This window comes from Podarcis raffonei, chromosome 5 (assembly GCF_027172205.1).
Source record: "Podarcis raffonei isolate rPodRaf1 chromosome 5, rPodRaf1.pri, whole genome shotgun sequence".
Lineage (NCBI taxonomy): Eukaryota > Metazoa > Chordata > Lepidosauria > Squamata > Lacertidae > Podarcis > Podarcis raffonei.
Window position 1 is genome coordinate 43,790,001 of NC_070606.1, and position 22,500 is coordinate 43,812,500.

Here is a 22,500-nt window from a genome sequence, read left to right on the forward strand (position 1 = left end):
GAGGACCATGAGCTGGAGGTTCTCCAGCCCTTTAGATACTAAGGAAATCAAATTTGCACAAGTTTAAATACTCTGGAAAGGAAACTGAATCCCTACATCTTAACTTGTTTTGTTTTGCATGGACAAATATCCAAAAGTTGATTGCCAGTGTAGCATCAAAATGCTGTAAATGAATGACATATAAAATTTAAAACTTTTCATCCATAAATACTTCATTTTACTAAGTGTTCCACAAGTTTAAAGATTGGATCCATAAACCATTGGATCCTTGTTTGCTGTTGAAACTTTGAAAATAGCTGTTCACCATGAATGTCTGTAGTTAATTTTTTTGTGATTCAGAAACTGAAACCAAAGATTGATAGGTGTCTTGCCAAGCCTTTCATTGAGTATTCAGCCATAGCCACTTGTGTATTTTTAACACACGCACATGCATACCCTATCACTAATAAAAGAATAATAATTGAAAGCAAAATTTGCACAAGGATAAAGTTTGAGAAGTGTTGGGCTACATTTTAACCTGGTACAATTACCTATAAAACTTGCTGAGAGATGTTTGAAGGCCCTCTCCCAGTCCCCTCAATTGGAACAGTTGCTTGGCTGATGCCTCATATGGCAAGTTTCAAACTGGAGTGAATTTTTATGGAGAAGTTATATGAAAGTAAGGTTTTTAAATGGAAATAGTTACAGACCCGCTAACAATAATGGGAAGCCATGATGCTGCCATAAATCACAGGAGCATGTGAACGTTTTCTATAGCTCTCTATGCACGCCTGGGAAACCTGCCGATTTAGCAAAGAGCCATTCTGCTTCTGTGAAATCACTAGAATCCCAATGAGTTGATGAAGAGGATACAGATGAGAAGAGATGTGCTGCCCTTCTCTTCTCCCAGAATCATTTGTAGAAACAAACTGATGATTCCTTTTAAAGAGGAACAGTAAGCACACCTATAGTTTCAGCATTGCTGTAATAGCTGGTTTCTAGACGGTAAACTTGTTTTTTTCCAGGTGAGGTGAATATATAGCTGAATCTATGTGGCTTGAGTACAAATGGTTTTACTGAATGCATTTTTATTCATTCATTCATTCATTACATTTCTATCCTACCCATTCTCCAAGGTGCTCAGGGCAACATATATGGTTCCTTGCTATTCCCATTATATTCTCAAAACAACATTCTAGGATAAGATAAGATAAAACTCAGGGCCAAGTTGGAGGTGATGCATCACTTGGTTTTCTAATTGCTAGTTGTCCTGTGGGCACCTCCCATTTTTTATTTGGCTGTAAAGAATTATCTCTTTCTTTCCCACAGCAGTGTCCCCCCACTCTCCAAAATGCCCACTTGCCCACCCCCACCCCAGTGTTGGCTATTAACAATTTCAAAAACAATATATACACTTCAAGTGACATGTTTAGTGTCACATCCAATTTTGCCTCTGCCTTCTTAGTAGAGAAGATAATTGAATCCAAATTCCAGCTTAACTTTAGAGCGCTTCAAGGCCACTTTAGATATGTAAAGTGGTGTGTGAAAATGTATGGGGCTAGCTCTGCCCCCACTGAGATTCTACATGTTGGTGTGTTTCTAACACCCTTTGTACCTTAACTGAACAGGGTTCCCACCCTTGAGTTGGAAATTCTTTGTGTGATTAATGTGATCCCATCCAGAATTCGTTGATTCTGAAATGGCTTGAGCACATTGCTGGGGTTCATGGCATCGTTGAAGGGGCAAAGCTAGTACTGCATGTTTCCATAGGCCCTTGAACAGGTTGTACGGTTTGAACCCGAAAGAGCTATTTTGTTCACTATACCACACTGACTCTCTTTCTGAAGTGTTCCGTAGCTGTTACATCAGAAATGTCAAGCATAGCACATCAGAAAGAAATGAGTCCTCGCATTTTCTATATGGATTCACATCAAAGTGTGACCCATTTTACATATACATTTACATATTCTACTCCCTGAATTAAATAGCATCCTTTTTCTTTTCTTTTAGCATTTTGTGTGCAAAGCAAGCAGTCCATACACAAACTACAAATCTGTTTCATACTGTAAGCTGCCCACAATCTTACCTTTGTATTGCTATATTAGTTATTTCTGTCCCCTCCCCAGAAGCCATAAGATAGTTAACATTGGTTCTGTATGGGGTTAAATCAGGGGTAGAGAACCTGGAAGTGTCAACCAGACCTAACATACACAGCCATTTTGGAAGACATGCCACCCTCTTTTTGCTTTGTAAAGTGTGAGTTCTCCTTCTGGCACAGAATGTGCCCCTCTAGCTGAAAAGGGCTAGTCATCCCTAGTTTAATATTAGGCAAAAGTTTAATATCAGGCAAACAATAGAAATAAAAGCTTGGAAAGAAAATAAATTATTTTTGCTGCTAGAAAATTGGGACCAAAATGCTGGCTTTCTCCTTTGTTCAGATTTGGCAGGAATGTATATATATTTTATTGGTTTTGCCAGTGGTCCAACTTTTCACATACTCCCCAACCCAAAACATCTGCAATACAAAAACAACACATTCCAGAAGGCATTGCAAAGTAAACTGCATGCAAGTTTCAACTTATGACTTGCAACCCCGCCTTCAACTCCTGAAAGTAATGGGGAAATATGTCACAAAGATTATTTTCTTCTTAACACCACATATTATTTGACAAAGTGGATAAAGAACAGTTTTTCTCCCATCTCTCAGCACTAGAACTCATGGACATCCAATGTAATTGAATATTGTAGGATTCAGGACGGATAAAAGAAGGTACTACTTGGTTAAATGGTAGTGATGGCTACCAACTTGGATGGGCTTAAAAGAGGATTAGACAAAGTACTACTAGCCATGATGGCAACACTCTGCCTTCATGGCCAGAGGCTAAATGCTCCTGAATTCAAGTTGCTGGGAGCTGCAGGAGGGGAGACTGCACCTGTGCTTGGTTAAAAATGAAATAAAATTCTTCTGATCTATTCCTTGGGGCAATACCAGCGGGGAAGATGAGAGCACATGACCATGAGGCTTTCTCAGGCTCACTTCTGTGGTGATGAACTGTGGCTTAGTGTTATGTCTGAATGAGACCACAGTGTATTATTGTTATTTTGTGACATGTGATATAGGCTTGAATGGAACCTGAAATGGTTCCACTATAGCATATCCTTAATCTTAAAGTAAGGTATACGGTGTTGTTTTTCAAATGAAACTGCCTGAACTAGTAGCAGTGGCAAGGAAGCAAGCAGTTAACTCATAAAGAGCTACTACATTCTATGTTTTTCTCTGCAGAGCTTGGGAGTTCCCATAACTAATGAGCTCAGGCGAAATTTTACAATCTAGTCCTTCTATAATAGAGATGTGAAACCTCTGGGGGTTGATAAAACTTTCCTTTTTTGAGTAGAGTGAAGGCCCAACTTTTTCCCTCTCTTCTGAGAGGGCAGACCTTTATTAATTCCCATGTCTTTTAACAATGCATTAGGTCCCAGAGTTTCATTGTTCTCTGGGCAACAGTTCTTGACCACTGGTTTCTAAATAGTGGATTTCTCTTTGAACTTTGGAAAGTGAAAATGGCTACAGCTCAGCTTTCAATTAGAGCTGCGGGGATTGTAAATGCTGCAGGCTTTCTGAAATGGTTGAAATTCCTGTCTCTACAGATGTAAATTGTTTGTAAGGGCCAAGAAAGCCAATCAAATGCAACAGCTCTGCAGTTTCCATGCAAGTGACTCATAGAATTCTGAAAGAGTGCTGCCATTTTTTAAAAAAAGCAATGTGGGAATAAAATAATTACCTCTTTAGGAGAGCCAAGATAAAGATAAAATAATTTTCAAGTTCAACAGCTATGAGTCTTTATTAAGTGATTATCCATGACCACCTGTGTATCTAGGATAATACATCTATGAATATGAATGTGTAAGCAAAAGTACAGGGTTTGTTTCCTGGGTGATGCGCTTCTGGGTAGATTTGAATTAGGCTTGAGACTTTTGTGAGGATGAGGATGATAATAATATTTGTATCCCACCCATCTAACTGGGTTGCCCCAGCCACTCTGAGTGGCTTCCAGCATATATGAAAACATAATTAAACATTCAAAAACTTCCCTATACAGGGCTGCCTTCAGATGTCTTCTAAAGGTTGTAAATAATAATGATAAAAGAAATTAAGGCTAAATTGTAACTGACATTTTAATGTGTTTCTGTGAATTTAGTTCACTATAATTCAGGGATTGGGAACTTCCAACCTGTGAGACTAAGGCCCATGAGGACATTTCAGTCAGGCCACAACCACCTGCCCCACAACTGATAGTATATATGAAATCTGCAGTAGAACTACATTGTTCAGTGCACAGTGGGGCAGGCTCAGCCTAGTTATTTGTCGTTACTTGAGAGAAAGGTCTTTATATCAAATTACTTCAAAATATTAAGCAATATTTTCATAAATAAAAGAAAACACAATACAGGAAGGCAGTGAACATGTTAAGTTAATATAATGAGTTTAGTACATGCTTGGTTTAAAATACCATTGTTCCACTTTTTGGGAACTCAATCTATGCTCAATCACCTATAGCACTAAACATCATTGTAGCACAATACATATTTTTGGAGGATATAGTAGCTCGTTGGCAGATGACCCCTGTCTTTTCTAGCTGGCAAGACCAGTGGTGATGGTGGTGAAACCTAGCTGAGAGTTTAGAGAGCCCAAATAGCTGCTTTATGTCAGAGGAGACTACTGGTCCTTCTAACTCAGTATTATCTACAATTGTCCACAGGTAGCACTCTCCAAGGTCTCAGCCCTAGTTGGAGATGTTAAGGATTGAATCTTGGATCCTTCGGACACTCCACTGCTGAGTCAATGGACAGTGACTTCCTCTTTAAAAACAGAACTTCAACAATAAGATTAGTCAGTACTTCATTAGATGGAATAGTAGTCTGACAAAGCACCTCCCACTGACTTCTCCCATGTCACCAAATGTAGCCTACCCACTTTGTCTAGTGCTCCTCAGCCTCCTTCACAGCACAAGGTACTTTTTTATGTATTTTCAAAGAGTGCTATAGTGTCTCCAAAGCTCATCATTTTGGGAACACCCATATTAGTATGTGGATTATTATCCACAGAGTGCCATTTGATGCTGAGTCAATGGACAGTGAGCAGAAGACAGTGGCTGTTGCAGCCTGTTCTCCTTGATAGGAGCAGATCTTTCATTAGGGGGAAGAGAATAATGAAGAGAATAATAATAATGATAATAGGGCGGCTAACACCAATAAAATTACAATAAAACATAATTGGGGGGGGGGACAAAAAAACCAAAAACCAGTTTATTAAAATACAGGTTAAAATACAATTTAGAATGCAGCCTCATTTTAATAGTAGCCCATAAATCAAAACCACAAGGGGAGGGAAACATAAGGGTTCCAAACTAGAGGCCAGGCAGAACAGCTCTGTCTTGCAGGCCCTGTGGAAAGATGTCAAGTCCTGCAGGGCCCTAGTCTCTTATGACAGAGCATTCCACCAAGTTGGGGCCAGTGCTGAAAAGGCCCTGGCCCTAGTTGAGACCAATCTAACCACCTTGCAGCTTGGGACCTACAAAGTGTTGTTATTTGTGGACTTTAACGTCCTTCACAGGGCATACCAGGAGAGGCAGTCCTGTAGGTACGAGGGTCCTAGGCCGCATGATAAGCCCTATCCCTACACTCTGTTCAGTATATTGGTTAATGGGTCAGCACAACAAAATGCATGATGTGAATAATATTAGTAATGACCGATTCAGTTTCTGTTTTTCTTATTTCTTCTACCTAACAAGGCAACTGGCCATTTCTACAAGCACTCCAGACAGTCATAAGGTAGACCCACTTGTAATGGCAGCTATCAGAAGTTTCAGCATCTTTTAAATCATGTGCTCTTCCTCTTATTATTTATTGATGAGTTAATATTGTGATAGATCATATTCGGAAAGAAATCTCCTCTTTGACAGAATCCTACTAAATATTCAAGGCTAAAGGGTTTACTCTTTTAAATAAAAATAAAGGTTTAGAGCATTAATAGTTTTGCTTAGAGCTGTTTAAAGTGATGACTCCAGGATTTTAAGGGAATGTAGCTTTTTTTTAAAAAAGGAAACCAAACATGACCTTGGGGAATAAATGTCCCTTTGACCCATATAAAAGTCAAGATGCAGTGCCAACATATGGAAATTATTTTCCCCTTGAACATGTCTTGCAAAAGAAGGTTGGAATTATTGCACTGTGGCTTAGTAACCACTCTCCCTCCTAGCTGCAATAAAACAATGGCATATAACTACACTGCTGCACCATGATCATTTCATATATGGCAGATGTCCATGGAAATCCATCCTTGCTAAAATGTCACAGTAGCGGTACGCGAAAGGAAATTCACACTTTCGGAGCCAATTCACACAACCAAACTGGCATGTGCATATAGCAGGTTTAGTGAGACTGTGCCAGGTTCAGCACATGCTGAAGAAGTCATGCAATTGCTTCAACTTGTGCGTAGTTTACAAGTCCACCCAAATTTACCGGAATACCAAAGGGAACTGTTTGTTTTTTCTTTCTTTTTGGTGGTTTACTTGATTCTTTCATTTCTTGTTTTTGAAACTTATGGTTCTCTAGAAGAGAAACTTGTGGTTCTCTCCCTAAACTCAAATAATATTGTCATAAGTAGCACTAAACCTGAAATTCTACTTGATAAACTTGGCTGAAAATTTCAGCAGTGTAAGGGGAAAGCAGGTTCACAAAGGGAAGGAGAATTTCAGGAGAGAAATTTGCCATGTTTTAGGAGAGAGTTATTTGGCAGCTATGCTTTTTAAACCATCCCCCCTCCCTTTAAACTTTATTTTACCATCACCACCATGGGTGACTGGTATCCTCCTCCACCCACAATGCACCTTGGAATGACACTTGAGGAAATGCACTGACACTACTCAAAACAAGTCCCCCCAATTATATGCAAACTTTCTCCCCACCCCCTGAAAAATAGCCCCTTCCACTCTGTGCATGTTCGTGGGACCCTCTTTCTTATTACTATTTTCAGATATTTCAAAAGAAGTTCAGAAATTGAGGTTTGGCCAATCCTGCTCAATCTGGACATGCTTAAAATATATGCAACTGTTTAAATGTTCTTTCCCCCTTTCGAAAAGCCATGGCTCTGACTTCCTTAGTTCTAGCACCTATGAGTAATTTCTTGAAAGCAGTATGTGTGTGTGTGTGTGTGTGTGTGTGTGTGTGTGTGTGTGTAAATGCAAATATATATTTGCATAGGGAAAGGTGATAGATCTATGGTGATTAAGTAGTTATTCTTTATAATGTGCTAAGATTATACAAACACTATCCAAAGCTTTATATTGCTTGGGAAACCTGAACAGCCTCACGTTTTTACATGCTTTCTGTACACATGCCTTATAAAAAAATTTAATGCCTTGTTGAGATGTGCCAAAAGCTCCAGGGCTTCAAGATCAATTACTGAAACTATGTTTCTGCAAACCTCCATGCAGATGTGGTTTCCTAAAGTATGGAACACACTTAACAATGCAGGGCACCTGGAAACCAGTTTGCACAGATCCTATTACATCTGGATGGCTCTTCTGCAGTAATGGATTGGAGGGCACTTAAGAATCACCATTACACAGATTTACATTATGGTTTGCGTGAGGAAAACAAGCCCATTAATAGCCCAACCCTGTGCATGCTCACTTGAAAGTAAGCCCTATTGTGTTTAATGGGATTTTCTTCTGGCTCATTATCTAGCCATCTTTTTAAACTTCTGGTAAAGGTGCTGGCCAAAGGTGGAACTGTTAATGAGATACAGAATGATGATGATGATAATGATGATGATAAAGAATATGTTTTTGTTGTTTCCTCTCCCATGGCCACATGGATGAAATAGAAATTAAAAACCCAACCAATAAAGATAGAAATCTAGCTATTAAAAGCCTGCTGAGGTAGGGTTGTTTGATAGGATGATAGGTCTTACACTGCTTCTTCTTTGTAATTGCTACAAGGAAACTTCTATCATATCCAATTAATCCTTTATTCCCTTTCAGGTGGGAGGTTGCAACTGCAGGTCCAGCCCAAGCATTTGCTGGCTGCCTCAGGTGGCAGTTGCAAGGGGGCAGTGGTGGCGGGCCCCTCTGATCCTCCTGTAAGGGCATGCGTGTCTGTCACATGGTTTGCCCTGTGTCCTTGAAGCCAGTCTGTTGCCTTCAGGTATGGTAGAAGACAGTATCCTGTTAGCAGTATGGAAATAATATCCAGTTCTTTACATGGGACTGTGGTTGTGGGTGCCATATTGTCCTTTGCCTCAGGAAGCAAAATGTTTCAGTTATTGGTGCTTACCTATAGCACCAGCCACCATCTGATGAACTTGTATGTTACAAAATAAGGACATGGACACAAAGGTGGCATTTAGCTTAAAGTGCTGTGTGATCGATTTTTAATAACGAATAACTAACGATGATTCCAGATCTGAAGACGCCCCTTGCCACCTCTCAAGATCATTGCAACCATTTAAAACGACCCTAAGTAATTCAAAACACTAAAATCCATATGAAGAACTGTAACGAAACCATAGAGCCGCAGCTCAAATCCCAAAACAGTAGAAGCAACGCCCAAATCACACACACACACACACACACACACACACAGGCCTTTCCAAACAAAAAACATCTTTCTCCTCTTTTTGGTGAAGTCTCCCAGGCAGGAACCTCCACCATGATGGTATGCCATTGGTAGCAGTCGTCCAACAGTTTCTTGTTCTATGGCAACACTGGTGTCTGATGTGCCATGCCAGAGAAAAACACCCCCAAACTGAAACAATAACACTTTATTTCCAATTGTTGTGCTTTCTCTCCCCCTCCCCAACTGTTCTTTCTCTTCTATAAACCGAAGACGCTGCTTCACACTTCAGGCTGCCTCCAAATTCCTGTATTCCTTCCCATCTCTTGGCCTTTTCTCCCCAATCTATTTTCAGATAGAGTCCTGTGCATCTACTTTAAATTAAATGCTTAGACTAGTCCCTTTCCTTCTTGCTCTGCCCCCTTTGAAGTTGAACAAATGAAGAGTTACTGCTTAGAAAGTGTGTGTGAGGAGGGGAGGGGGGAGGGGGAGGCCATTGATTAGCTGTGGACGTGCATAATTTATAGGTAGCTTGGGCATCCTGTGAAAATGGGCCAAAGATTTTTTCCCCCTAAATTGGGCTCTATGAATTCTAAATGATCTTTAGCATTTATTATTGCTCGAGAAGTTCCATCCAAGTGATGTGATTATTTATATATTCTGACTCAGTTTCCTTCCACCTAGCCAATTTGAATTTTAAGCTCTCCTACGCTTGCTTTACCAGCGTATTTTAGCCGGTGTTAATCATTAGCTGGTGCTCATGTACTGCCTTCCTCTTTAATGCTGTACTGTCTTTCCTTTTCCTGTTTTGTTTATTACAGTGAAAAGAACAGGGTTTTGTTTTGTTTCGAGATTCCAGGCAACTAATTTGCAACAGTACCTACAGAAAAGAACCTAGGCGGAGCTGCTTTGTGAATTTAACCTTTCTTTTTTTTTTACGGGTAGCGTGTTGGGTGTGCAAACCCTGCGTGCGCCTTTAAGAAACAAAAATTAATGCAAAGCTTATTACAATCCTGGTGCTTGCTAACGCTTTCTCTCTTCCACTGTCCAAGTGTCTGAATTTCAGCTTCAGATGAGTGTGGCCTGCTGGGATTTGAGCTGCCAGTTTAATTAGTGTTCAGTAATTTCAATAATGAGTGACAATTCATTGGGGCTTTTAGGTTGGTCTTCTGTTCAGAAGCAAATCAATAATCCACAGTTTTTCCCCTTCTTTAAAGACAAGAAAGTGGCATGTGAGTTACATCAGATGAGAGAAAATAAATGAGGAAAAGCACAAGTCCCTCAGTAACTTGAGAGGCAATTGGCTTTAATGGTGTGGGCAGCCTCCCTGGTTTGTTGATGTTATTGGATGAACAGAAAGGTCATTAGTATCTGGAAAGGGGCTCCAAAGATTCTCACAGTAAACAATTTGCCCTGGCTGTAACCATAGTGATTTGGGTAAATGAACACAGGTATGTGGATTACTACTGTATTCCCCAGACTGCCTATATTATTGCCTCAGAAGATATAAAAACAATTGAGGCTAATTGTATGAGAGTGAGTTTATTACAAACATAAATGGAGGGGGGAAAGAAACCAGATATATTGTTGAGAAGCTCAAAAAAAAACCCTCTTAATTTTCTCTATAAGTCTGTACGTGCATATTGCTTTAATTTCCACAGGCTAGAATGTGTGTGCATACATTCTCGGATTCGTATTTGCGATACATTGATGCCGGGTGCTTCATAATTTCAAAAATTGGAGGCAGTGGGATTCCAGAAGATCTGGAAGGTCAGACTCACTGCAGAGGAGATTGACTGTGTTTGTTCGGAAGTTGCTCGGACAGGCTGGCGGTAGTTCTGGAATTCTATACATGTCCAAAGAAACACTTTTTCTAAACCCAGTCCTTCTGAAATGCATTCCAGCACTAAACCCCACTGAAGCTTGGCTCAAATGATGCCTGCTTATGTTTCGTGGAAGCTCTCTTTTTGCTGATGGCAGGTTTTCTTGCACAGCTATGGTCACCCTGCCAGAGGTGGTGCCATGAAGAAACAGCCCCTGCGCTCGCAAATGCATTAAAAAGTCTGGCAGAACTTATTTATTCTACTAATTGTGGTAGAAATGGCTCCAAGAGGCTTCCTCTCAAACGCTAATCATATCTTCGTTGTCTCAGATAAGGCATTGTCACAATCTAGATTGCCACATGGGCAGCAGCTCTGAAAAGTTACCCGCATTACCACTTGTATCTGACCAGTTTACAGTAGCTGCAGATTTGGGGTGGGGTGTTGTTGTTTTTTTTAAAAAAAATCTATTGCTCTCTTCTGTTGTTGCAACAAAGAGCCAGTCTTCATGAGGTGTTATGATTTGCAGTATACAAATCCATTAAAAAAAACACAAATGAAATCCCCAGCTGGGAAGGTCAAGTCTAATGAGGTGGGCTGTTGTGAGGAGTGGTAACTCACAGCATCCCCCATGTAGGCCAGAGGTGATTCCAAATGAACAGCTGCTTATAATTATTATAATCTGACACTTTTCATCCACCTCAGGTGCTATTTTTTTTCCTCACAAGAGAACAGATTAATTGTATATCAACTGATATACATAAAAAAGGGTTTGATAGAAGGATTAATAAAGTAACATTAAATAGAAGATCCCACTGAAATTCTAATGTGTATATTCTTAATTAAATTCTCTTGTAGTGCACCGTAATTTGGGTGCAATCCTTTTTCTTTCTCACTTCACTGAATATACCATTTTAAATTATTGTTACTATAAAAGCAAGAGCGGGGGAGGGAAGTAAGAAAGACTGCATTTTTGGCCAGCCATTGGTGGTTGGAGTGGGGAGAAAAATAAAAATCTATTTAATCCTACCATGATCATTTGGCAGTATATCTACGCTGGCGTTTGGTATTCCAATGTCAAACAATAAGGTTTTCCTATTAGAATTTAGTTCCCAGGTGAAAAGAAAATAGCCATATTAAAAGGAAGATACAAGTGGACGAGACAGTGCTATGCATAGGAGACTAGGGGGACTTCACTGATTTGCAAGAAGAGATGTAATGGAAGATGTGTTTGAACCAAAGAAAGCAGATTTCTTGAGAGAAATGGCTGCCTTTCTGTGGTGAGGAGAGATCCTGGCTCTTCTGACAAATATATCCATGGAGAGAGAAAATAAACCTGAGGACAGAGGTCACAGGTCATGCATCCAATTCCCTCTCCCAGCATGTTACTTTTGGCAATGATATTTTTTTTTACCAACGATAGAGTGCCCTCCCTTCAACTCTGCCGGGCAGTCCCCTCAAATATTTTATTTGGGGGCGGGGAGACAAGGGACCTTGGCCTCTAGAAGTTGCTCCTATGGGAAGAGAAGTTTTAGCTTTTCTGGCCAGCTCACATGAGATCTTGCAGGAGAATATGAGATCTTCTGAGAGCTCTAATGAGCTGAGGCAGCTGAAAACCTAAATGTCTCGGCCACCAAACACATGGGACCATTTTGCCCACTAAAAAATGGAAGCAGATATTTCCTATTTCCAGAACCCTCAGTGGCTACAAGGCTAAGAAACAACTCTTAGGACTCAGTTCCTTGTGGGCGGTAACCTAAGAATAAGCTCAGTCGAATACAAATGGGACTCATGCAAATAAAGCACGTAATAAACAGGCCAGAATAACTTTGGCTGAAGCAGAAAAGATGACCCTTTATAGTACAAAGATGCATCACACTGGTTAATAGAACCAAAATATGATACAAGCTGAAGTCCTCTTTCTGCAGCTATTTATACCTCCTTTCTATATCTTGAAACCACCGTGTGAGGTAGAATCGCAGAATTGTAGAGTTGGAAGGGGCTCGAAGGGTCATATAGTCCCACCCCCTACAATGCAGGAATCTCAGCTAAAGCATCCATGACAGATGGCTAAGAGTTGGTGATTGGCCCAAAACAGGAAGTGAACAAAAATCATGAGTTTAAAATACTAAACTGTGTAGGCTCAAAGGATCTTCTTTTTGTTTATCAAGGTTGTCAAACTGCTTTTTGTTTGTGTTTTGCTGATCCTTGTAAAATCCAAATGCTCCAATGTGCCTTTTTTTTTTTAGTACAGAAAAGCTCGTGCCATAATACATTGGTTAGTCTTTTAAATGCCATAAAGCTTATTTTATGGTACCTTATTTCATATGTTCCTTTTGGGGAGAAGGAAGGGTATTTTGGAAACAGCAGCAGGATTCCCAACCTCCTTAATCTGGCCTCACCTACAGTCTCTTTTCATCCTCTGCTATAGTCTGAAGGAACAGACAGCCCACCAGAGCATGCAGCTTTGCTATTGACAGAATCTCCAAAATCTTCTTCCCAACTACCTTATTTAATGGTCAAAGCCCGGGAAAACATAAGCAAATTACATATTACGATGTATTCTTGTGCTAGTTAAAATGACACACTATGTTGTTTCAGTATTAGAAGTATAAAAATTGAAGAGTTTTTAGAGCATTATTATAAATCATGTCCTCTTTCTCTCTCCCCCCCCCCCATATTAAATGCTGGCTCTGGGGGTTGGAGGGGGGACCCAAACAAGTACAGCCTACCTACAAATTCCCTTGGCATTTCCTGTTGAAATGAATAAGACACTCTTGGGGCATGCAAAAGATTTTTTACAAGGGACCTATAGAGACCTTTCTGTCGTATAGCATTTTGCACCGGGAGTTTTAGTTAGTATGTGTAGGTCCGTAGCAGTGAACCTTGAAAGGTTTGGTAGGTTTGTTTTGCATAAGATGCCAAAAGATCAACAGTTCATCTAAACTATATTAGTTAAAATAAAATATAATAAAATGAGATATAAAATAAGGACAAAATTGTTATAAAAGCTATTAGCAGGTTGTTCTTCAGACTTTTTTTTCTTAAAGGAAATTTACAGTTCAGTGGGAGTTTAACCTCCATAAGAACTCCAGTAACAAGTCCCGTTTCAGTAACTGTCAGCACACTAGGGAGTCCTTATAACTGAGTTCTTAGGACACACAGTATTTATATAAGTATGAATGGATAAGATTTTGAATTCACTATCGCAAATGCCAACAGACCTAGATGATAGCGGATGTTTCCAAACTGGAGCTCAATACTGTAAATGGGTTGTTGTGCTATAATAAATGAGTTGCTTGCAACAGGGTTGTTTGTTTTTTTAACTTATCAGATTTGTCCCAGAAAGGATAAATCCAAATCAAATGAGGGGTAGGAATAAAGAGTAGGGGGCAACACTAGAACACAAAGCAGTAAAACCTCAAGGTAGGTATGGGACCAGAGAATATTTGAAGGATTGCCCCGTCTAATATAATCCTGCATGCCGAATGCATTCAACCTCACAGGCATTGCTCTGCCTCCCTTTCTTGAGAGCATCCATTGGCTTCTTCACTATAAAGCTTTTTAATTTGACCTAGCTTTTAATCTGAAGGGGGGCGGAATCATTCCCTCCCATTGCTGTTTATGTCTTATTAATGTTATCACTTTATTGTCTTTTAACTGGGTTTGGTGTAATTTTTTTTTTAAAGTTTTTGTGTGAGTTGATTCAGGGGTCCATTTTCCAGCTCAAAATCCGTATGTAAATATCACGGTGAAGAAGGATTGTTATGCAGTCTCCATTTCTCTGAGCAGTGGGAAGTTCTGGCGCAGTACTACCAGGATTTGGCGAAGAGAACCCTGGAGGCTTGGGGCGTTTTTTAAACAATTTGTTTTATTTAAAAATGCAAAAGTGGCTACTTACGCATTGCCAGAAAGGCATCACCCAAAAAGAGGGGGAAATAGGGTACATATTCACATTAAGCCTGCATATGCTAATTTATATGCCTAATGCAAATTTAGAAATTGTAACACCTCACCATAGGGATGCAGGTGGTGCCTTGAGTTAAACCACAGAGCCTAGGACTTGCCGATCAGAAGGCCAGTGGTTTGAATCCCCGCGACGGGGTGAGCTCCCGTTTCTCGGTCCCTGCTCCTGCCAACCTAGCAGTTCGAAAGCACGTCAAAGAGCAAGTAGATAAATAGGTACTGCTCCGGCGGGAAGGTAAACGTGTTTCCGTGCGCTGCTCTGGTTCGCCAGAAGCGGCTTAGTCATGCCAGCCACATGACCCGGAAGTTGTACGCCGGCTCCCTTGGCCAATAAAGTGAGATGAGTGCCACAACCCCAGAGTCAGTCACGACTGGACCTAATGGTCAGGGGTCCCTTTACCTTTAACACCTCACCATATTGGGGAAGACAGCAACTAGGTCACCTGTGTGCCTACTAGGTCTGCTGAACAAATTCTCCTCTTGATGGGCAACTTCAATGCCCCTTCTACACTTTCTCATGGTTCTTTGTCTTTAGAATGGCCTCGAATAAGGCAGCACTTAGAACAGAGGACTGCTCTCTGTAAAGCAGGACTTGTGGCCACCCTCTATCAAGCAGGGCATAGGTGGAGGGCTGAATCCTCTCATTCCCTGCCACCTTTTAAAACACTCTTTCCTCACTGGCTAAAAGCTTCAGATTTCCTGCACTTCAGTATACTCGCTTTAATAATAATAATAATAATAATAATAATAATAATAATAATAATAATAATATACAAAGCTTGTTTTTCTTCCCAATTTCTTACCGTTCAAATATATATGAAGCATGTACTTATATTTCATTTCTGAACTGGCTTATGCATTTCTTTCATTATGTATGTATAGTATGATGATTATCGGATTTCAGTAACTGTTGCTGTTCATTAAAGTGGATTGTTGTAATAAATTTAAAACAGAATGTTATGGCTATTTCTCTATCAGGGCATTTTAATGACATAACATGGTCATTAGATACTCTGTTCACAAATTGGGCACAAGTTTGGGCAAATTATCAAATTACATTCTTTGAAGCATATTAAAATCATGCCAGCAGGTTTAAAATCCCAGTAGTTCATGAACTTTTTTTTTTAATATCTGCCAAGCTGAACAATGGGACCCTTTTAAATCCCCCAGTGAGCACCTATTAAAACCACAATTTACAACTATACGTATCATCTAACGTGTTAACCAGGTGTTCCAGTATTATTGTTTGAAATTCTACCTAGGTTTAAATCAAATGAAGAAAAGCCAAAAGTCCAATTAAAATCCCACATTGCCTCTTTATCGTGTGTAGGTGAGAGACATTTGTTGTAGATTTAATGGCAGAAAAATTATTTTAAAAGTGTAGGCCATCCTTCTCTCCCCCCCCAAGCTTTCTTATTTTTTTGCTTATATTCTCACAGCTTACTGGCATTTCCTGTGCTTAACTGAGGAGAAGAAGAAAAAAACTAGAATAAATCTACGACTTTCTGGCTTAATTTTAGTAGCATCCTGGACACTCTAGCTGAATTTGACAATTGAGTGTTGTCATGGGATATTAAAATCCTGCAGAGGGGCCATTTAAGCTATTATTTCATAGGCTGTCCCTTAATCAGTTCCATCCCTGCGCTGCAAACTCTCTGCCAACATGTGTCTCTTTTATTTAATAGTTCAGTGACAACAAATTTATGTTGCTAAGCTCCAAAAAGTAAACCTTACCAAAATACCTCCTCAAACTGCCTTTACAGACGTCCACCAAGGTAATATGGAATTCAGTTGTCTTCACTTGACCATAATTACTTCCAGATTTTGGTTTCCTATCTTTGTCTTTTGGTCATTTTTCTCATTCCACCTCAGACCAGAAGTCCTGGTGTTTCTTTACATTTATGGTTTTTTACTCAGATTTCATTGCCACCCACCCCCTTTCACCTTTGCTTTTTGCAGACTCTTGACATTTTGCCACAGTATCCTAGCTCTTCCTCAAAACATGTTTTCTCCTCAGCTTGGTAACAACATGATAGCAATTCTGAGATAAAATGTTGCATTCAGATTATTTGCAATGGGCCAAATATCTTTAAAGAAAGAAGGCCAAAAAGAAACATCAGTCATCACAACATCTGTTCTCTCTTATGTTTTACTTAAGAAAATAATATGTGCCAGGTTTTTTCCACCCACCCAGAATAATTACCATTTTTTAAAATGATGCATTTGTAACAGCTTCAGCTTGGTCCAAAACCTTTAGTACAATTTGTAATTAATTTATTTCTTGGCTTAGGCTGTGTTTTGGAGTTTTTTTGCAAGAAGGTAACTGAAGTAACCATTTGTTTTTCCTAACATTATTACAAAACTAAACTATCCATGTTGAAATTACTGTTGTTTTCACTGCCTCACTTGTTATTGCAAATACTAATAACATCTCAATATTCCTTTAACAACAAGTATTGTACTAGTATGGTTCATTTATGCTCCTTCGACTCAGTTGAGGCATGCAATAAAAAAAAAGTATAAGGCTGTCCTATACTGGCTGTGTTATCAGGTAACACAAATTATGGCATAGCTTGAAGGTTCTGGCTCCCAGAAAAGAAATTGCGACAGCTTTGCTCCTTATTGGCCCTTTGTGCTTGGCTCCACTTCAAGAATCTTCATGTTCACACACTCTCAGTAAGACATAGTTTTGCTTACCATGATGTGCAAACCAGGCCATTAAGTGTGGGTGGGGCTGCGTTGCTCTGCTGGCTTCCCAACACCACACATTGCTGCTGTTTACTGAGAGAGAGGGGCAAGGCAGCAGGGGGACTGTTGGAGCCACACCAAGCTTCCTGCTGCCTTGCCTTTTCGCCCTCAGTAACTGGCAGTGACGTAGGCTGTTGGGAAGACAGAAGAGTAATGCAGCACTTCCGCACTGTCACTCTTTTCAGGTGGATTGAGTCACATACTGGTAAATTCAGGTTGTACAATCATAGTTCGTCGTGAGGTTTTGCACAACCAATCTGCTTCCTGGAAAGGTCACTAAGAAGTACTAAGAAAAGTGATAGGAAAATGCACTGGAAAGTGTGGGACAGATAACACTTGCTGTGAAGCAAGGTCATCTAACCTGCCCACAAACAAATCAAAATTGATACTCATCTCCTGTTAGTGTCATAACAAAATGCCACAGTGAGAGATAGGGAAGCATTGGCTGCCTATCCCTTTCTTTTTCACCAAAACCTGAATCACTACATGGTCCTTCAGGCTTTCTTAACTGGTGCCAATGGGGAATTTCCTCCCAATGCAAATAGGAGCTTCAGATGGGGGGTTTTCCTCAGGACTTCCTAATCAGCTGCTACTCTGGCAATTAACAACTTCCTCCAGTAGATGCTATTTTTAAATGTGCTGTTTAAATGCAAATACATATTTAATGCTGTGTCTAGTTTCACCTCTAGGACCCAGCCTTCAAATACATTTTTCAGTCACACAAACAATTCCTAAAATAAAATAAAAAATCTGGTATCTGGGGGTGGAGTTATTTGTGCTGGGGGAAAGAGTGGTGGGGACAATGGTTTGGGGTACATCCAGGACACAGACCAGCAGCTTGGGTTGGTGGGTTTATAGTGGGTCCAGAGTGCCAACCAGGGTGGGTGTACAATATCCACCCCCCAAAAAAAACCTGTGATAGCAAAATGGCTTTCCTCATGCACTGATATTGACTTGAAAATGAAAGGGCGAAACCTGTTTTCTTAGGGAGGCAGATTGGTTGAGAACCATACCAACAGTAAAACACAGATTTTTAGTGGATCTGGGCCTCTAAGAAAAAAGAGTAAGTGGGGTGGGGGAGAGAACTATGGAGATAAGGCTGAGTTGAACAGTTCCAGGAGTGTAGTAGTAACAGGAGGAAGAAAGACTTGTATCACAACCTTAGGCTTTTATTCAGAAGCAAATCCCTCGTTGTTCAATGGGTCTTTTCCCCACTGAATAAGGGTACCTAAGATTGTGACCTCATTGGGAATGTGTAGGCAGATACAACCTAGCAACACATAGTGTGAGTAAACAGAAGAAAGACAGACCCACTAAAGTGTATTTATTTGGTATTAAATACATAAATCAGCTTATAACTTCATATCCTTTTTAGCACACCCCTGTTTTGAATACCCGCGTTTACTTTTGCTATGGGTCTGCTCTGCAAAATGAATATGATTATTGTAATTCATGGCATTAACCGAGACCAAGCTCTACTGCTCCATGCTGCACAACCCAATTAAGAGCAACAGAAACAGCTAAATTTAACAGGTCCAGTGACATGATAATGGGTTCAAAGGAGCAATGCCCGACATCTCACATCAATGGCAGTTGGCACATTGTTTTTTAATAATACTGTTTAAATATGCATTACAGAATTAAAAGCCTCTGTTGGAATAATGAGTAGGGTTTGACTTAGATTTATAAAAGTACATAAAAAGCGACCTGTAAATACAGCCAAGGATGTATATTCTTGTATCCCTCTCCCCATCTCCCCCATCTCTTCTTATAAACCCAGCCATAGTAGCTCAGCAGAATAATGCTGAATTTTCTCTACAATTCTCATACCTGCTAGATAGGTCTCATTACCATCAAAGTACTTATTTATTTCTGACAGTTTTGTCTAACCCTTCTCTCGAGGAGTTCAGGACAGTGAACACTGTGGCCCACCCTTTTACTCCTCACATCCCTGTGGAGGATGAACCTTGAACACTCAAGTCCCTGTGGAATTTACCAACCCCAGAGATCAGGATCCTCTGGCAACACATTGGAGAAGATGTTGGACTTTCCATCTCTGCCCATTGAGCTTGTAAAAAAAAAGACACAACTGTTTTGCGGTGATAGGACAGCCATGTTTTGCCTTGGCTGGATGTGGGGATGGGCAGTGCTCACTTGGGGTGAGTGCATTGTGCAGGTATGGGAGATACTGGATTATGACCACGAATCAGGTGGGAGCTAGGAATGGGGGGCTGATGACTAGGGTGAGAGTGTACTTCCTCAGCCATACATGATACCTCTACGTAAATGTGAATATTTTAATGAACTTCATGCCAATTTTATTGGAGTGTGTGGAGTGTGAGATTAAATTTGGTTTTAATATTAGCCTGTCAATGTTTTACAGCCTTGTTTTGTATGTAACCTGTGGGTGAATGTGTTCAAGTTTAGGATGGCTGATGTACAAGTGTGCAGTTTGTGTGGGTATTGAATGAGTGGGAACTTATTGGATGTGGGGAACCCTATTTTATAGAGCTGATGCATTATATATGATATTATTTAATTTTGGCCTTCTTTGTAAGCTGCTTTGCAGTCTTTTCTGATGACAAGCAACATACATATACTTGAAATAAAGTAAGTTATAGTGACAGGTTTAAGGACATCCAGTGAGCCTCATGGCTAGGTGGGAAATTAAACCCAGTATATCCATTATGCCACATTAACCCTTAGGTGCAAGTCACTACCAGGGATGGTCACTTTATTTTTGTGATAAAGGTGATAACATTTAGAATTATAGGGAATCGTGCTAATTATATGCTGCATTGAATAAATTAATATGCTGTATTAATTTATCTATATGGGACCATCAGGAGGCAATTGTAGTCTGTTGAATTTGAGCAGTGCCATAAGAGATTCTGCGGCAGTTTTTCTTCTTTATACAAAGGATGACCCTAGCCAAATTTTAGTCAACTCTGCCATTCTGATTTGGCAATATTTTACCCTCATTCTCATTTTCTGTTTCAAATGATGTACAGGGGCCCTATGCAAGACTGTGCAGTATCATCTACTAACTCAGTTCTCAATTCCAGCTGTTTGATGTTGGACCACATTGTCAGACCAATACTGGCTCAGTACTGTTACTGGAAGTAGGGTTATACAGGGAATTATCTTTGTTACTAGCATTAACCATTGATCATTCCCCAACTCCGTCTGAAGGAATTCTCTATTGGAAGGTTTGCCCAGTCCACGTCCAGTTTAAAAATTAAGAACCATAAAAAGTGAGAGCAAGGTCCCAAACATTGCCAGTCAGCAGTTAGAACTTGGACAGCAGGCACGCATGTTATCTGGTCACAGTCTTCCCTACTGTAGTGAGATGCACAGTGGATACTTGGGTTGCGAACATGATCTATGCGGGAGGCACGTTCGCAACCCGCAGTGTTCACAACCCGCACTACCACATCTGTGCATGCAGGAGTCGCGATTTGGCACTTCTGCACATGTGCAAAGTGCGATTTAGTGCTTCTGCGCATGCGTGAGCACCAAAACCCAGAAGTAACCCATTCCGATACTTCTGGGTTCAGCGTGGTGTGTAACCCAAAAACACGCAACCTGAAGCGTCTGTAACCAGAGATATGACTGTATTGTATTTCTATTTAAATTATATTTATTGCTACATCTGTAGCTACACATATAATTTAGCGTATGGAAATGTTGTGTGGTTCTGTGCTCCCTTTTTAGCTGATGTATAAGTGGCCCTCTTGCAAACAGTACAGTGGTGCAACTAGTAAGCACTTGGCAGGGCATACTATGTTATGTAGTCTATCAGTACCATCCCTTTGTGAAGCCCCACCCCCAACATGTGAACGGGGGCACTTTTCACAGTTTCATCCAACACACACACATTATTTTCTCTTTTCTTTTTGCTAGAAGTGTGGGAAATCAGGCCCACACATGATACTTGACTGTCTTCTTGAAAATTTCCAAGGAATGTGATTCTACAACCTCCCTAAGAAGGAAATTGCAATGCACTTAGATATCCCGGTATAACTGTGAACCATATTGCTTTTAAAGATATAAAGCTAGCTCTTACCTGTCTTTACTTGTCACCATTACCTGACTTTACCTACTAGAGAAGATCTGATAAAACTATATGGGTAGTTGTATTTTTGTTGCTGCTGCTGTTGTTGTTGCCTGTGTTTTATAAAGGAAAAAGTACAAAAGGAAGTTTCCCTATTAGACCTAAATGTACATTTCTGAAACATTGTTACATGACTTAATTTGAAGGAGGGCTCCTCACTAGAAACTGTTTTTAATTATTGCTTACCACACTGCAATGTGTGATTAGTATTAATAATGCCTCTAGGCACACTTGGAGTCCTTTTTCTAACTAGAGAGGAAGTGTGGTGTAGTGGTTAAGAGCGGTAGTCTCGTAATCTGGTGAACTGAGTTCACGTCTCCGCTCCTCCACATGCAGCTGCTGGGTGACCTTGGGCCAGTCACACTTCTTTGAAGTCTCTCAGCCCCACTCACCTTTGTTTGTTGTTGGGGAGGAAGGGAAAGGAGAATGTTAGTCGCTTTGAGATCCTTCAGGTAGTGATAAAGCGGGATATCAAATCCAAACTCTAACCGGGGAATAAGCACACCCCACAGTTCTGGAATCAGAGTTAGGGCTTCAACTTAGGGTGTGGGAATTTCATCTGAGGTATCAGTTGTTCCAATATATTGCTTAGAGAACTTGCCTTTTCTGTCTTAGGTGCAAGACTGCTGTATTCCAGAACCAGCACCTTGCTCCCTTGTCCAGGGGCCTTGGCTTGCCTTCCAGTCTATGCTAGAACTTTGGGCCAAATAGTCTCCATCTTGGTTGGGCCATCGCTTCCCCTTGGTGATGGACATCACATCTGGTCAGGACACCTGTTTGTTCTGTACCCACAGAGTAGAGGGGACAATAGATTCCATCTAATTTCTGAAATCGTTCAGAACACTTTCAAATGTCAGTATATAAGAGACGGGCTGCAACTCATAGGAGAACTTAAGCTGGGCCAAATATCCACACAAAATACACACAAACACAAAAGAACATTTGCAAGACCATCCATCCACAGTGAAACTGGGTAGGGGTGAGGAGGCGAGGGATCTGATGAGTTTGGGAGGTGGGCAAAAATTCAGAATTTTCTCCTTCCAGTAAATATGAGATGGTGAATGGCTGTCACTTTCATGGGACATTCAATCCAAAGAACATGGTTGGGCTGCTGACAGTGACAGCAAAGCTCACTTTTGTTATTGAAAAAGCAGAAAGAAATCCTAAACTACCACCTCATCTATAAAAAAAGATTAAGGGTTGCATCCAAAGTCAGTATCCAGTATTGGTAATAATAAGAACAGACACATTGAAATT